The sequence below is a fragment of the Trachypithecus francoisi genome, unplaced genomic scaffold (genome assembly GCF_009764315.1).
Source record: "Trachypithecus francoisi isolate TF-2019V2 unplaced genomic scaffold, Tfra_2.0 Lachesis_group5, whole genome shotgun sequence".
In the NCBI taxonomy this organism is placed as follows: Eukaryota; Metazoa; Chordata; class Mammalia; order Primates; family Cercopithecidae; genus Trachypithecus; species Trachypithecus francoisi.
Genome location: NW_022681470.1, coordinates 145,700,245 through 145,713,932, shown reverse-complemented (window position 1 = coordinate 145,713,932; position 13,688 = coordinate 145,700,245).

Sequence of the window (13,688 nt, the reverse complement as noted above, 5' to 3'; positions counted from 1 at the left end):
TCAACCACCAGCCATCAGCCTGGGGACCAGGAGGCCACGCTGAAGCACGATTCTTCCCAGATCCCACTGTTGTGTTTGGATTTCTGCAAATGATGCCCGGGCCTTTTTTTTTTTTTTTTTTTTTAAGGCAGACTTGCTCTGTTGCCCAGCCTGGAGTGCAATGGCACGATCTTGGCTCACTGCAACCTCCGCCTCCCCGGTTCAAGCAATTCCCCTGCCTCAGCCTCCTGTGTAGCTGGGATTACAGGCACCTGCCACCACGCCCAGCTAATTTGTGTGTGTGTGTGTGTTTAGTAGAGACAGGGTTTTGCCATGTTGGCCAGCCTGGTGTCCAACTCCTGACTTCAGGTAGTCCACCTGCCTTGGCCTCCCAAAGTGCTGGGATTACAGGTGTGGGCCACCGTGCCTGGCCTTTTTTTTTTTTTTTTTTTTAAATAGAGATTTGGTGGGGCGGGGGGGTCTTGCTGTTTCCCAGGTCTCAAACTCCTGGGCTTCAGTGATCCTCCCACCTGAGCCTCCCACAGTGCTGAGATGACAGGCATGAACCATCGTGCCAGCAAGACGCCCAGGCTCTAAGCTCTACATGGTCTAACCTCCCCCACACCAGGAGCAGCAGGTGACTCAGTTTCCCCTCCTGTACCGCCAGCCTCAGATCCGATCCTGCAGGAAAAGGATAGAGAAAGCCCCACACAGATTCTCCACGGTGAGAAGCTGACTCAGAAGGGACAGGGACTTCTGTGTAAGACAGGCATTTACCCTAATCCTCATCGCAGCCCTGAGAAAAAGCAGAGACCACAATTTCCATCATACAGTTGATGGAATTGAGGCCCAGAGATGGACAAGGAGCAAGGATGTTAAATCCAGCGTTCACATGTCTCTGGACACTGCCGGGGGACCGAAGGGAGGTCCTTCAATAAGTGCCAGGATGTGGCACACCCCAAACCACGCCCCCCACCCCTGTCATGAAAACAGAACGAAGGGGACCCAAAGCTTCCTCCTGACCTCTGCCCTTCACTTCCTTTTTCCTCCCCCCAACCAAAAAAAAAAAAAAAAAAAAAAAACCGAGTTGATACTATTTGAAAACTTAATAAAGTATAAAAGATTGATTTGCTGTGTGACCTTGGGAAGGTTGCTTAACCTCTCTGATCCTTAGACTTCTTTGGAGAGAAGAATCAATGCAACTTCCTAGGGTTGTGACAAGGGAGAAATGAGACGGTGCATGGAACGCTGAGACAGCACAACCCCTGCACCAGGGAGGTCTTCAATACATGATAGGTGTGATTATATTATTAATATTTGGGCCACGCCTATTATTTTTGTCTCTGTGTAGCCAGGGGTTTTCTGTTTGTTTGTGAGATGAAATTTCACTCTCATTGCCCAGGCTGGAGTGTAATGGCACAATCTTGGCTTATCACAGCCTCTACCTCCCAGGTTCAAGCGATTTTCCTGCCTCAGCCTCCTGAGTAGCTGGGATTACAGGCATGTGCCACTACGCCCGGCTATTTTTTTTGTTTTGTTTTGTTTTGTTTTTAAGACGAAATCTCTCTCTATTGCCCAGGCTGGAGCGCAATGGCACGATCTCTGCTCACTGCAACTTCTGCCTCCTGGGTTCAAGCGATTCTGCTGCCTCGGCCTCCTGAGTAGGTGGGATTACAGGCGTGCACCACCAAGCCCGGCTAAGTTTAAATTTCTAGTAGAGATGGGGTTTCACCATGTGGGCAAGGCTAGTCTCGAACTCCTGACCTCGTGATCTGCCCGCCTTGACCTCCCAAAATGCTGGGATTACAGGAATAAGCCATTGTGCCCGGCCTCTAATTTTGTATTTTTAGTAGAGACGGGATTTCTCCATGTTATTCAGGCTGGACTTGAACTCCCAACCTCAGGTGATCTGCCTGCCTCGGCCTCCCAAAGTGCTGGGATTACAGGCATAAGCCACTGCACCCGGCCATAGCCAGGGTTATTGTCCTTGGTGGGTAGATGTAGACAGGGGACCAGGGAGGAGGAGTAACTTATCAAAGACACACAGGGAGTGATTGGGGGGACTTGAATTTCAGTTCTGTTGACTAGACTTTGCTGTGAAGTCTGTAATATTTTATTTTATTTTTATTTATTTATTTATTTTGATACGGAGTCTCGCTCTGTTGCCCAGGCTGGAGTGCAGTGCCATGATCTCAGCTCACTGCAACCTCCACCTCCCGGGTTCAAGCAATTCTTGTGCCTCAGCCTCCCAAGTAGCTGGGACTACAGGTGCGTGCCACCACGCACAGCTAATTTTTGTATTTTTACTAGAGACGGATTTTCACCGTATTGGCCAGGCTGGTCTCAAATTCCTGACCTCATGATCCACCCACCTTGGCCACCCAAAGTGCTGGGATTACGGGCATGAGCCACAGTGCCTGGTCCCATCTCCATTTTTTAAAATAAATGAATAATAATAATAATGAAATAGAATGTTTATAACAGCATAATTCACAACAGCCAAAAGGTGGAAACAATTCCAGTGTCCATTGGTATTTTTATTTTCTTTTTTTGTTGTTGTTTTTTTTGAGACAGAGTCTCCTGTGTCGCCCAGGCTGGAGTGCAGTGGCACAATCTCAGCTCACCGCAACCTCCACCTCCCAGGTTCAAGCGATTCTCCTGCCTCTGCCTCCCAAGTAGCTGAGATTAAAAGCACCTGCCACTACGCCAGGCTAATTTTTGTATTTTTTAGTGGAGACAGGGTTTCGCCATGTTGGCGAGGCTGGTCTCGAAATCCTGACCTCAGGTGATCCACCCGCCTCAGCTTCCCTAAGTGCTGGGATTACAGGCGTGAGCCACCGCGCCCAGCTTCCATTATTAGGTCAATGGATAAGCATAGCATAGGATATCCACACAGTGGAATATGACTCAGCCATGAAAAGGAGCAAGGCTCTGATGCAGGCCACAGTGTGGATGCACCTTGAGGATATCACACTCAGTGAGAGAAGCAAGACACGAAAGTCCAAACTGTGTGATCCCATTTCTCTGGGATGTCCTGAAGAGGCCAATCCACAGAGATAGAAAGCGGATGCATGGTTGTCAGAGGCCGGTGGGGGGGAATGGGAGTGACTGCTATTGGATATGAGTTTTCTTTTGGTGATGATGATAATGTTGTGAAATTATATAGAAGTAATGGTTCCGTAACTCTTTCAATATTCTAGAAACAACTGTGCTTTTTATTTTTTATTTTTATTTTTATTTATTTTCTTTCAGAGGAAGTCTCGCACTGTTGCCCAGGCAGGAGTGCAATGGCACGATCTTGACTCGCTGCAACCTCCACCTCCCAGGTTCAGGCGATTCTCCTGCCTCAGCCTCCTGAGTAGCTGGGATTACGGGTGCCCGCCACCACACCTCACTAATTTTTTGTATGTTTAGTAGAGACAGGGTTTCACTATGTTGGCCAGACTAGTCTTGAACTCCTGACCTTGGGATCTGCCTGCCTTGGCTTCCCAAACTGCTGGGATTACAGGCGTGAGCCACCATGACCGGCTTTGTGCTTTATTTATTTATTTATTTATTTAGAGACGGAGTCTTACTCTGTCGCCCAGGCTGGAATGCCGTGGCGCAATCTTGGCTCACTGCAACCTCTGCCTCCCGGGTTCAAGCAATGCTGCCTCAGCCTCCCGAGTAGCTGGGACTACAAGCACATGCCACCACGCCTGGCTAATTTTTGTATTTTTAGTAGAGATGGGGTTTCACCATGTTGGTCAGGCTGGTCTTGAACGTCTGACCTTGTGATCCACCCACCTCGGACTTCCAAAGTGCTGGGATTACAGGCATGAACCACCACGCCCGACCTATTATTTATTTATTTGTTTAGAGACAGAGTTTTGATTTTGTCGCCCAAGCTGGAGTGCAATGGCATGATCTCGGCTCACCACAACCTCCACCTCCCGGATTCAAGCCATTCTCCTGCCTCAGCCTCCTGAGTAACTGGGATTACAGGCACACACCACCACACCCGACTAATTTTGTATTTTTAGTAGAGACGGCGTTTCTCCCTGTTGGTCAGGATAGTCTCGAACTTCTGACCTCAGGTGTTCCACCTATCTCCCAAAGTGCTGGGATTATAGGCTTGAGCCACCGTGCCAGCTTAATTATTTTTCTTTTTCTTTTTGTAGATAGAGACAGAGTCTGACTGTGTTGCCTAGGCTGGTCTCAAACTCCTGGGCTCAAGTGATCCACCCGCCTTGGCCTCCCAGTGTGCTGGGATTATAGGCATGCGCCACCGTGCCCGGCCATGCCTTCCTATCTCATTTATTCACTGGACAAAAATGGACCATGCGCTTTCCATGGGCCAAGTCCCTGCTCTCCAGCGTACAGGCTAGAGGAGGCTAAAGATAGTAAGAAAGAAGACAAATGAATACAACAATTCCAGACACCATGAGTGCAATGAGAAAAGCAAGCCATAGGAATGGAAATACCAGGACCAGTCCTGGGGAATTGTTTTTTGTTTGTTTGTTTGTTTGTTTTTGAGACGGAGTCTCGCCCCGTTGCCCAGGCTGGAGTGCAATGGTGCCACCTTATCTTAGCTCACTGCAACATCCACCTCCTGATTCAAGTGATTCTCCTGCCTCAGCCTCCTGAGTAGCCAGGATTACAGGCACCTGCTACCACCCCCAGCTAATTTTTGTATTTTTAGTAGAGATGGGGTTTCACCATGTTGGCCAGGCTGGTCTCTAACTTCTGACCTCAGGTGATCTGCCTGCCGTGGCGTCCCAAAGTGCTGGGATTACAGGCATGAGCCACCACACCTGGCCAGGGATTTTTTTTTTTTTCATAATTAGGAACCAAGCACAGTAGTGCATGGCTATAGTCCCAGATATGTGGAAGGCTGAAGCAGGAGGATCACTTGAGCCCAGGAACTGGTGGCTATAGTGTGCTATGATCGTGTCCGTCAGTATCTTCTGCACTCCAGCCTGAACAGAGCAAGACTCCATCTCTAAAATTTAAAATAATAATAATAGGCTGGGCATGGTGGCTCCCACTTGTAATCCCAGCATTTGAGGAGGCCGAGGCAGGTGGATCACCTGAGGTCAGGAGTTTGAGACCAGTCTGACCAATATGGTGAAACCCCGTCTCTACTAAAAATACAAAATTAGCCAGGCGTGGTGGCACATGCCTGTAATCCCAGCTACTCAGGAAGCTGAGGCAGGAGAATCACTTGAACCTGGGAGGCGGAGGTTGCAGTGAGCCATGATCGTGCCATTGCACTCCAGCCTGGGTGACAAGAGCAAAACTCTGTCTCAAAAAAAAAAAAAAAAAAGAAAAAGAAAAAGAAAAAAAGAAATAGGCTAGAATGAATCTACAAATAGAAGGGAGACACGATACACAATTTGTTTTCTTGTGGACAAGAATCGTTGCAATTATTATCAGTTTTCAACAACTTACTGAGTTGTGAAATAATTCAAAGATAGCAAAAGACACAGAGATCCCACAGAATCAGACAAAACCTACTTGTGCCTAGAGGCTATTTTATTTTTTAAATAGTCCTGAAAGGCCGACAAGGTGGCTCACGTCTGTAATTCCAGCACCTTGGGAGGCCAAAGCTAAAGGATTGCTTGAGCCTAGGAGTTCAAGATCAGCCTGGGCAACATAGTGAGACCGTGCCTCTACCAAAAAGAAAAAGAAAAAAAAGATCAATGATTTATTCAAAGGAAGTGATGTTTGAGCAGAGACCCTTCCTTTCTTCCTTCCTTCCTTCCTTCCTTTCTTTTCTTTTCTTTTTTTTTTTTTGGAGACGGAGTCTTGCTGTGTCTCCCAGACTGGAGTGCAGTGGCGCGATCTCAGCTCACTGCAAGCTCCACCTCCCGGGTTCATGTCATTCTCCTGCCTCAGCCTCCCGAGTAGCTGGAACCACAGACGCCCCCCACCACGCCCGGCTAATTTTTTCTATTTTTAGTAGAGATGGGGTTTCACCGTGTTAGCCAGGATGGTCTCGATCTCCTGACCTCGTGATCCACCTGCCTCGGCCTCCCAAAGTGCTGGGATTACAGGCGTGAGCCACCACACCCGACCTCCTTTCTTTTCTTTCTTTCATTTTGGAGATAGAGTCTTGCTCTGTCACCCAGGCTAGAGTGCAGTGGCGCAATCTCGGCTCACTCCAACCTCCACCTCCTGGGTTCAAGAGATTCTCTTGCCTCAGCCTCCCAAGTAGCTGGGATTGCAGGCTCCTGCCACCATGCCTGGCTACTCTGTATTTTTCGTAAAGATGGGGTTTCACCATGTTGGTCAGGCTGGTCTTGAACTCCTGACCTCATGTGATCCACCCACATTGGCCTCCCAAAGTGCTAGGGTTACAGGGGTGAGCCACTGCTCCCGGCCATGAGCAGAGATCTGAATGAAGATAGAATCAGCTGAAGACCTGCATGTGTTTCCTAGGTGAGAGGAACAGCCAAGGTGACCAGGGTGGCTGCAGTTGGGAGCCAGAGGGCACCCAGTGGGGACCTGTGGGCCGTGGTGCAGGCTGTGGATTTTATTTAAAGTGTCCTGGATTCAGCCATGAAAAGGAAGGAGGCTGTGACTCAGGCCACCGCGTGGATGAACCCTGAGGACCTCACACTCAGTGAGGGAAGCCAGACACAAAAAGCCACACAGCGTGTGATCCCATTTCTGTGAAATGTCCAGGACAGGCCAAGCCACAGAGACAGGAAGGGGATGCGTGGGTGCTGGGGCTGGGAGGGGGATGGGTAGTGACTGCCAATGGGGACGGGGCTTCCTTTGTGGGGTGATAGGTTCTGCAACTAGATAATGGTGACAGTTGCACAACTTTGTGAATGTATTGAAAATGACTGAATCTCATCCTTTAAAAAGGGCAGGCTCAAGGCTGGGCGCGGTGGCTCATGCCCGTAATCTCAGCACTTAGGGAAGCTGAGGTGGCCGGACCACCTGAAGTCGGGAGTTCAAGACCAGCCTGGCCAACATGACGACACCCCATCTCCATTACAAATAAAAAAATGAGCCGGGCGTGGTGGTTCACGTCTGGAATCCCAGCACTTTGGGCAGTCGAGGCAGCTGGATCACCTGAGGTCAGGAGTTCAAGACCAGCCTGGCCAACATGATGACCCCATCTTCACTAGAAGTACAAAAATCAGGCAGGTGTGGTGGCGGGTGCCTGTAATCCCAGCTACTTGGGAGGCTGAGGCAGGAGAATCACTTGAATCTGGGAGGCAGAGGTTGGAGGGAGCCGAGATGGCGCCATTGCACTCCAGCCTGGGCAACAAGAGTGAAACTCTGTCTCAAAAAAATAATAAATAAATAAATAAATAAAGGTACATATTCTGGTATGTGAATTATATCTCAATTTATTTATTTATTATTTTATTTTTTGAGACTGAGTCTTGTTCTGTCACCCAGGCTGGAGTGCAGTGGTGTGATCTCGGCTGACTGCAATCTCCACCTCCTGGGTTTGGGCGATTCTCCTGCCTCAGCCTCCTGAGTAGCTGGCATTATAAGTGTGTGCCACCACACCTGGCTAACTTTTGCATTTTAACTACAGATGTGGTCTTATCCTGTTGGCCATACTGGTATCAAACTCCTGAGCTCAGGTGATCCACCTGCTTCGACCTCCCAAAGTCCTGAGATCGCAGGTGTGAGCCACCGTGCCCGGCCTAGGAGAAATACTTTCTGAGCTGCCGACTTCTCCGTGGCCTCTGAATTCACAGTGGTTGGGAAGATGGTGCCTGGGTATTTTCACTGGGCAGCTAAGAGGCAACTTCAATTAGTTCCAGAAGTCAGAAGCCCTGGTAGCGATGCTGGGACGGGGTCTGTCTCCACCACACCACTCAGTATTCCCATCTGTGCAATGGGTCCTTCTGCCCCGTTTTTACCCGGCCCAGGCCTCTCTCTGCAGCTAAGCAGCAGCCTCTTGCCCCACCCCCTCTCTTCCTGACTGGATGGCTGCCTCCCAGGCACCTCTCAGGACCTGGCCACCCAGCTCCAAAGCCCAGGGTCTGCTGCCCTTTTGGATCATGGCTCAGGGCCCAGTCTCGACCTCCCTCTATGGCCCAGTACCCTTTAGCTCAGGAGGTCTCATCTGGACTGACTCTGCCTCCTTCCAGGGGACACTGGGTGATATCTGGAGACAGTTTTAGGTGTCGTGATTGGGGAGGGGGTGGGTGGAGGCCAGAGACACAGCTCAGCACCCTGCAGTGCCCAGGACGGACCCGCCCCAGAGGTCGATCCGGCCCCATCGTGTCCACCGCACCGAGGGGCCAAAATTCTAGCCTGGGTCTCACTTCAGTTTTGCTCCCTGTAGAAGGTACCTGCACACTTCTCTCCTCTCTGTGCTCTGCAGAGAAGAAAAGCCGCTGGCCAGTGACCTCTGGACAAGGCAGGACTTCAGCCATCCAGCGCCCTCTGCCACCACACCTAAGGTCAAGCCCCTACAGGAACCCCCTTGTCCAAAGCAGACAGTCCCTACTCCGGGATAAGGGGGGGACCCTGGCCCCTGGCTTTACCTACTTTGGGGTGAATCCTGGACCCTGGAGACGAACCCCAAGGGTCACCCTGACACCACGGGACCCCCCAACAATGGACAAGGCCAGTCTGTCCTCTCCCTCAGCCCCCAATTGTGCAGAATCCTCCACATGGCACCCCCAGCGTGGAGCTGGAGACGCACTCCAGACTTGGGGTGGGGGCGGGGCCGTGGGAGGGAGATCATGGCTGCGGTTCTGGTCCAGTCATACGTCCTGGGTTTGTTCTTTTTTTAAGAATCACCGCAATTTAAAGAGCAGAGTCCTCCCTCCCTCCAGCCCACCTGCCACGTGGGCTGGCCCCTGGCCCCCTCTCCTTCTCTCTGTCTCTGCCAGCCGGGCTTGGCTGCGGGGACCCGGGCTTCGGTTTCACTTTGGTATCACCGGTTTCACTTTCAGGGCTGGAGACAGAGAGAGGAGAGAGGGACAGAGCCGGGGAGGGTGGCATCGTCAGGTCCAGGGCCGGGGAGGGGTCCACCACCTGCCGCTCCTTTTCCTGACCTTCCTCTGGCCTGGGGGCGGATACTGGAAGTCAAGGTCACGGGGTCAAGGTCAAATTCTCCCTGTGTGACCTTGGCTGGGAGAAGCAACTTCCTACTATCCCTGGGCCTCCTTTCCTGGACCCCCCAGTTACCCAAAAGTGGGGCTAAGAATCACATACACCCCATCCGGCTCTGGGAAGTTCAAAGCCTCCTCCAGCACCGTGGACCATCCCATAATGTCCCCGTGGGAGGGGCGGGGCAAAGTCCCAGGCAGAACAGGATGTCGGCCGCTCCACTCCTGTGGCCAGGGAGAGACCCTTGGCCCAGAAACCACCGGGAAGGAGGCTCTGGGCTGCCCGTGTCCCGGGGCCAGGGTGAGCCACTGTCCCCCAGAACCCCCAGCAGATGCTGGAGCTCTGTCCGCTAGCAGATCCAGACTGGAAATTCAGCTGGGCATGGCCTCGTCCCCACCCCACCTCCATCCCCACCCCACCCTTAGGTCCTTCCTGCTGGTGGGGGCCTGGGGCTTGAGCTACTCACTCGAGAGCGGGGACTGGGACCCACTGGCCTTCCTGTCCCCAGCACCCCCACAGGGCCCGGTCAAGGTGCAGCAGGTGCTTGGTGCTGGTCAGGTAGGATAAGGGAGTGACTATTTGCATGTCAGTATCAATAACCTATCTCAGTAGAGATAGGCAGTTAGTCTGTGTCAAAACGTGAGAGGGTGGAAGTTTTTTTTTTTGTTTTTTTTTTTAACAGCTTTATTGAGATATAATTCACATACTGTGCAATTCACCCATTTAGAGTATATAGTTCAGTGGTTTTTTCTCTTTTTTCTCTTTTGGAGACAGTCTCACTCTGGAGTACAGCAGTACAGTCTCAACTCACTGCAGCCTCCACCTCCCAGGTTCAACTGATTCTCGTGCCTCAGCCTCCTGAGTAGCTGGGACTACAGGCGCCCACCACCATGCCCGGCTAATTTTTGTTTTAGTAGAAACAGGGTTTCACCATGTTGCCCAGGCTGGTCTTGAACTCCTGAGCTCTAGCAACTCACCCTTCGGCCTCACAAAGTGCTGGGATTACAGGCATGAGTTACCTCACCCAGCCTCAGTGGTTTTTAGTATAGTCACTTGGCTAGGCTGGATGGCTCATACCTGTAATGCCAGCACCTTAGGAGGCAAAGAGGGGCGGATCACTTGAGGTCAGGAGTTCAAGACCAGCCTGGCCAACGTAGTGAAATTCCGTCTCTACTAGAAATATAAACGTTAGCCAGGCATGGTGGCTTGCACCTGTAATCCAAGCTACTCCAGAGGTTGAGGCGGAAGAATTGCTTGAACCCGGGAGGCAGAGGCTGCAGTGAGCCAAGATCGCGCCACTGCACTCCAGCCTGGGCAACAGAGCAAGACTCCATCTCAAAATATAAAAATTAAAAATTAAGAAAATAAAAACTGGCCGGGCGCGGTGGCTCAAGCCTGTAATCCCAGCACTTTGGGAGGCCGAGGCGGGCGGATCACGAGGTCAGGAGATCGAGACCATCCTGGCGAACACTGTGAAACCCCGTCTCTACTAAAAAATACAAAAAACTAGCCAGGCGAGGTGGCGGGCGTCTGTAGTCCCAGCTACTCGGGAGGCTGAGGCAGGAGAATGGCGTGAACCCGGGAGGCGGAGCTTGCAGTGAGCTGAGATCCGGCCACTGCACTCCAGCCCCGGCGACAGAGCAAGACTCCGTCTCAAAAAAAAAAAAAAAAAGAAAATAAAAACTAAGGCCGGGCGCGGTGGCTCAAGCCTGTAATCCCAGCACTTTGGGAGGCCGAGACGGGCGGATCATGATGTCAGGAGATCGAAAACATCCTGGCTAACACTGTGAAACCCCATCTCTACTAAAAAAAATACAAAAAACTAGCCGGGCGTGGCGGCGGGCGCCTATAGTCCCAGCTACTCGGGAGGTTGAGGCGGGAGAATGGCGTAAACCCGGAAGGCAGAGCATGCAGTGAGCTGAGATCCGGCCACTGCACTCTGGCCTGGGCGACAGAGCGAGACTCCGTCTCAAAAAAAAAAAAAAAAAAAAGGAAATAAAAACTAGCCTGTTCATCATAAAACGGGAATAATAAAAAGAGAGAAAATAAATAAGTAAATATTAACCAGCCGTGGTGGCGGGCGCCTGTAATTCCAGCTACTCGGGAGGCTGAGGCAGGAGAATCACTTGAATCTGGGAAGTGGAGGTTGCAGTGAGCTGAGACTGCACCACTGCACTCCAGCCTGGGCAACAGAGTGAGACCCTGTCTAAAATAATAATAATAATATAATAATAATAATAAAATGGATAGAGAGAAAGACAGCACTGGCTGACTGAGGTGCTGAGGGGGATCCACCTGGGCTGGCAGCTCTGTGATCCTGGAAAAGCCCCTTCTCTTCTACCCCACACAGGATGGGAACCCAGGACTTCCAAACAGGAGGCTTAGGGAGGCTGCTGCTGGAACCTTAGAAACCCACATTAGCAGCCCAGCACGGTGACTCACGCCTGTCATCCCAGCACTTTGGGAGGCAGAGGCAGACTGATCACTTGAGGTCAGGAGTTCGAGACCAGCCTGGCCAACATGGTGCAACTCCAGCTCTACTAAAAATACAAAGGTTAGTTCCAGCTACTCAGGAGGCTGAGGCAGGAGGATCACCTGAGTCCAGGAGGCTGCAGTGAGAGCGGATCATGCTGCCACTGCACTGCAGCCTGGGTGACAGAGTGAGATCCTGTCTCAAACAAACAACAAACAAATGCTGAGCAGGGAAGGGGAAGGGAAGAGGGGAGGGGGAGGAGAAGGGAGGGAGGAGGTGGAGGGAGAGAGGGAGGGGTGAGGAGGGGAAGGGGGAGGGGATGGGGAGGGCCAGGGAGAGGAAGGAGAGGTGGAGGGGAAGAGGAGGGAGGGAAAGAGCAGGGAGGGGAAGACAGGGAGGGGAGATGAAGGGAGGGGGAGGGAGAGAGGAGGGGTGGGGATGGGAAGGGGGAAGGAGGAAGGGGAAAGAGGGTAGGAGGGGCCGGGCGCAGTGGCTTATACCTGTAATCCCAGCACTTTGGGAGGCCGAGGGAGGCGGATCACAAGGTCAAGAGATCGAGACCATCGTGGCTAACACGGTGAAATCCTGTCTCCACTAAAAATACAAAAAAGTAGTGGGGCGCGGTGGCGGCGCCTGTAGCTGCTCGGGAGGCTGAGGCAGGAGAATGGCGTGAACCCGGGAGTCGGAGCTTGCAGTGAGTCGAGATCACGCCACTGCACTCCAGCCTGGGCGACAGAGCGAGACTCTGTCTCAAAAAAAAAAAAAAAAAAAAGAAGAAAAGAGAGGAGGAGGGGATGGGGAGGGCAGGAAGAGGACGGGAGAGGGGGAGGGGAAGTAGGGGAGGGGAGGGGAGGGACGGGGCACCTCTGCCCTGCTCTGGGCTTCCTCCTGGGTGCAGATGGGCAGTTGCTTGTAACTTGTGCCTCCCACCTCAGGCAGGGGAGCACCTTGGGCAGGGGGAGGAGGAGGGAGGCGCTAAGGATCCTATTTCTGTCGCCTGGGAACGGAGTACTGCTCTTTCCTGTGAAGGATTCCGTGGGTTCCGTGGGGGTGCCCTCTCCCTGCACTCCAGCCTCCCCTGTGCTCCTGCCACACCCCTAATCCTGGGTCAAGGTCATTTCTCACCTCCCCGCATGCAGGTGTATTGAGCATCCTGGACAGAGACCCCAGCCCTCTGCAGACTAGGCCAGACCCCCATGAATTCAGGCCCTCAATAGTCCCCAGTTCTGCCTAAGCTCCCGAGGGGCACGTCCCACACCCCTCCTGGACTCAAGCGATCCTCCCACCTCAGCCTCTGGAGTAGCTGGGACTACAGGCACACACCCCCATGCCTGGCTAATTGTTTTTTTTGGAGAGACAGGGTCTTGTCCTGTTTCCCAGGCTGGTCTTGAACTCCTGGGCTCCACTGATCCACCCACCTCGGCCTCCCAAAGTGCTGGGATTATAGGTGAGAGCCACCGCGCCCGGCCTGCTGCCCTCTCCCTTTTTTCGTTGAGCTGTTTGTTGTTTCGTTGATGAATTGACAGAGCGATTTATATATTCTGGATCCTAGACCTCTATCCCATACATGATTTGCAAATATTAATATTTTCTCTTTTGAATCTTTTTTCTCTTTTGAGAAATGTGAATATTAGTTTCTCAATATTAATATATATCAATATAATAGCAAATTAATATTTTCTCTTTTGAGCATTTGACATGGGAAGGAAAAGTCTGCCCAACAAGGGGATATTGACCTGGAGCCTGAATTTTGAGCAGGAGGTGGAAGTGGAAATGAGGGATGGAAGAAAGAACCTTCCAGAACAAGGAACCGCAGGTGCGAAGACTAGAAATGAGTGAAGGATTTGCACCTGGGAGGTCAGACGCACTCTTTTTTGTTATTGTTGTGAAACGGAGTCTCCCTCTGTTGCCCAGACTGGAGTGCAGTGACACAATCTCGGCTCACAGCAACCTCCACTGCCTGGGTTCAAGCGATTCACCCGCCTCAGCCTCCTGTGTAGCTGGGATTACAGGCACCCACCACCACGTCCGGCTAATTTTTTTTTTTTTTTTTTTTTTTTTTTGAGACGGAGTCTTGCTCTGCTACCCAGGCTGGAGTGCAGTGGCCGGATCTCAGCTCACTGCAAGCTCCGCCTCCCGGGTTTACGCCATTCTCCTGCCTCAGCCT